The sequence below is a fragment of the Pteropus alecto genome, unplaced genomic scaffold (assembly GCF_000325575.1).
Source record: "Pteropus alecto unplaced genomic scaffold, ASM32557v1 scaffold226, whole genome shotgun sequence".
In the NCBI taxonomy this organism is placed as follows: Eukaryota; Metazoa; Chordata; class Mammalia; order Chiroptera; family Pteropodidae; genus Pteropus; species Pteropus alecto.
In genome coordinates this window covers 5,685,228-5,687,997 of record NW_006440132.1, presented here as the reverse complement: position 1 = coordinate 5,687,997, position 2,770 = coordinate 5,685,228, and the positions used below count along the sequence as shown (strand labels likewise).

The 2,770-nt window shown below is 40.4% G+C and overlaps 1 long non-coding RNA gene across 1 annotated transcript in view; it reads right to left on the bottom strand.

The window, feature by feature from the left end:
• LOC112484037 overlaps positions 1-2,770 on the bottom strand; it is a 5,819-nt gene that overhangs the window by 2,535 nt on the left and 514 nt on the right. The window lies entirely within an intron of this gene.

Genomic DNA, 2,770 nt, shown 5'->3' with positions numbered 1-2,770 from the left:
GAGTGCTGTAATTGATTAGCCATGCCTGTCAGGAAAGCAGGGAAAGAAGTGGAACAGGTGCTCTGTATTTGCCATCCCTGAGCTGATTCAAGTACGTATAGTCCATGTACTAGAGGGAGAACTGAAACCCAGGGAGCAGGAAGCTCAATCAAAATTTCATAGCTAATTAGTGGCAGGATGGGCAGAATTACTTATTTTCAATATTTGGTGCTCATTGTGCACTTGGTAACAGTTGCTACCGGAAAATTTTGGGGTCATTTAGAGTTGGAAGGGAGCAAAGTCTGACTGCAAATATGAGCTGTTCTTTCTTTTAGAGAGCCTTTAGGTTCCTTCACATTTGTTTTCTGTGCTATTTGCTGAATCAAGGAAATGGATCATCCATTCTGAAGGACTGAAAAACTGAAAATACTAGGAGCATGATATTAGTTTCCCATTCAGATGGAGCTCAGGAAAAATCATAAACCATATAAGCAACTCACTACTCAGTCTGGCCATTGATTCTACTTCATCCTGGCCCAGGAAGACAGATCTACAGAGTAGAGTTAAAAGGCTTACAAGGCCTTTTGCTCTTCCACCTATCTATGGTATCCGTTCATTCCTAGCATCTTGCACACTTGTAGGCCCACATGAGTACTTTTGCCATTTGAGTAATATCAGCTCTTGGAACTGGAGTAGACTAGACATACGCTGATGGAAAGATTAACCTATATATAACATGCATTTTACCGTACATACAAAATTGTATATTGTTTTTCTCCTTTTTCTTTTGGATCTCTTACTTTTTTTTTTCTTTTTCTTTTTAATCTACAGTATAATAATCAGTTGATTCCAGACCTTTGCTAGGTCAAATAATGCTGCAACAAACAACCTTATGCATTCATCTTGGCGCACTTCTGAGAATTTATCTAAAAAAGATAAATTCCTGGAAGTAGAGTGACTGCAACAAAGCTTTTGATCTCCGTAGATACTGCCAAATGGATTCGAAAAGGTCTCACCAATTTATATGCCCAGCAATGGCATATGGGAGCACCGGCTCTCCCACATCAGGCTAACACTGGTATTTTCAAATACGAATAAGAGGAGAATGTGAATATAGTTTTCAATTAGACTCGAGGCATCCCCCTTGGCTAGCCCAGCCTGTGTCTCCCCAAAGCAATATAGCTGGGTGATGGCATACACCACAGACTCTGCACAGAAGGCTGAATGCTCCCGCTTCATGGGAACAGGAGGTGTTTCTTCAGTCTATGCCCTACTTGGCATCTGTCCCTGAGAGACCCAGCCAATGTGGGAAGCCAGCCTCTCTGATGGCAAGAAAGAGTGGATTGGAAACAAATTGATCTTTTCACAGCTGGCCGTTCTCTTCTTTCCCCTTAACTTGGACCCAGCTCAGAACAAGGTCACTGATGTTCTGCAGCAACAAAGATGGCATTATTGAGGACTGCCTCCTTTTGTGGGGGGGAGTTTTGTTCCCCAAGAATTGCCTCTGTAGTGTCAACCATGACAAGCCTGGAGACGGCATAGCTGTGAGTCTGCAGGGGTCTCCAAAGCGACACCCCAACTGTCCATCCTGTTGATGACCATGTACTCTTCTATTGGTGTTCACAATGTTGTTTAAAGGATGTCAGATGACTCAGTTCAACAGACCATAACCTTTTATTCATCCTTCCTGGAGGCCCATGGACAGAGGGTGAGAGAGTTTGGGATACAAAGTAAAAAGGACTGTGTGAGCAAAGGGGAAAAGAATCTAGTGCTTTTTTTCTAGCACCTCCACTCCTATCACGCATCTTATTTTTCTTTAACATTTATACCAGCTGTTTGTTGCCTGCCTCCTTTACTAGAATTAAGACTCCATGAGGGCAGGGACCTTGTTTAGTTCACGGCTTCATCATTAGTTCCTAGAGTACCTCCTGGCCCATGGCAGGTGCTTGATACCTATTTGTTGAATGAATAAATGAAGTTATTGAGGACCTTCTGTGTTGCACAATTTTGTGGATGTAATGCCATTTAATGTTTCAACTTTATGAGATATACTTATTATTTTCATTTATGGCTAAGGAAATTGAGTCTCAGAGATTAAATAACACTTCCAGAACCACGCAACTGGTAACTGGTAAAACTGAGATTTTCATTTAAGCCTGACTGACCCCAAACCTATCTTCTAGACCACTAGAATTCTGATTTTGCATAGTTCGAACTAAAAAATATTAAAGACTTTTGAAAGCAGTGAAGGACATGATCATCAAAGGCATTTTCACTTGCGCATAATACACTCAACAAGAACAGATTCCTCCCTGCCCTCACTAAGGTGAGAAGATCTCAAAATGTTAAGTTTATTGAATCCTTACTTATTCGTGGACAAGGACTAGGGCTAATTTATATGCATTTGCACAAATTTTGGGAGCTCTAAGCTGAGTCACAAGTCAGAGCCTTATATTGACAGTGAGTGAGTCTAAGGAAAGGTGCAAATATTTAACAAAGTCATGTTGTGTGCAAGAAACCATGCTTTAAATAAATGATTTCACTTAGTTCTCACAAATTTCCTTTCTTCTTCCTCCCTTCCTCCCTTTCTCTCTCTCTCTCTCTTCCTTCCTTCCTTCCTTCCTTCCTTCCCTCCCTCACATCAGAGGTAAGATACTGAATAACTTGAAAAGTAGATATCATCTATTCTTAGATAAAGAGGAAGAATATCATTAAACAAGAAGTAAATTATAGAAAATCTTTAATAGAAGAAATTACCACATTTACCAAATCAATAAGAAAAAAAAAACCT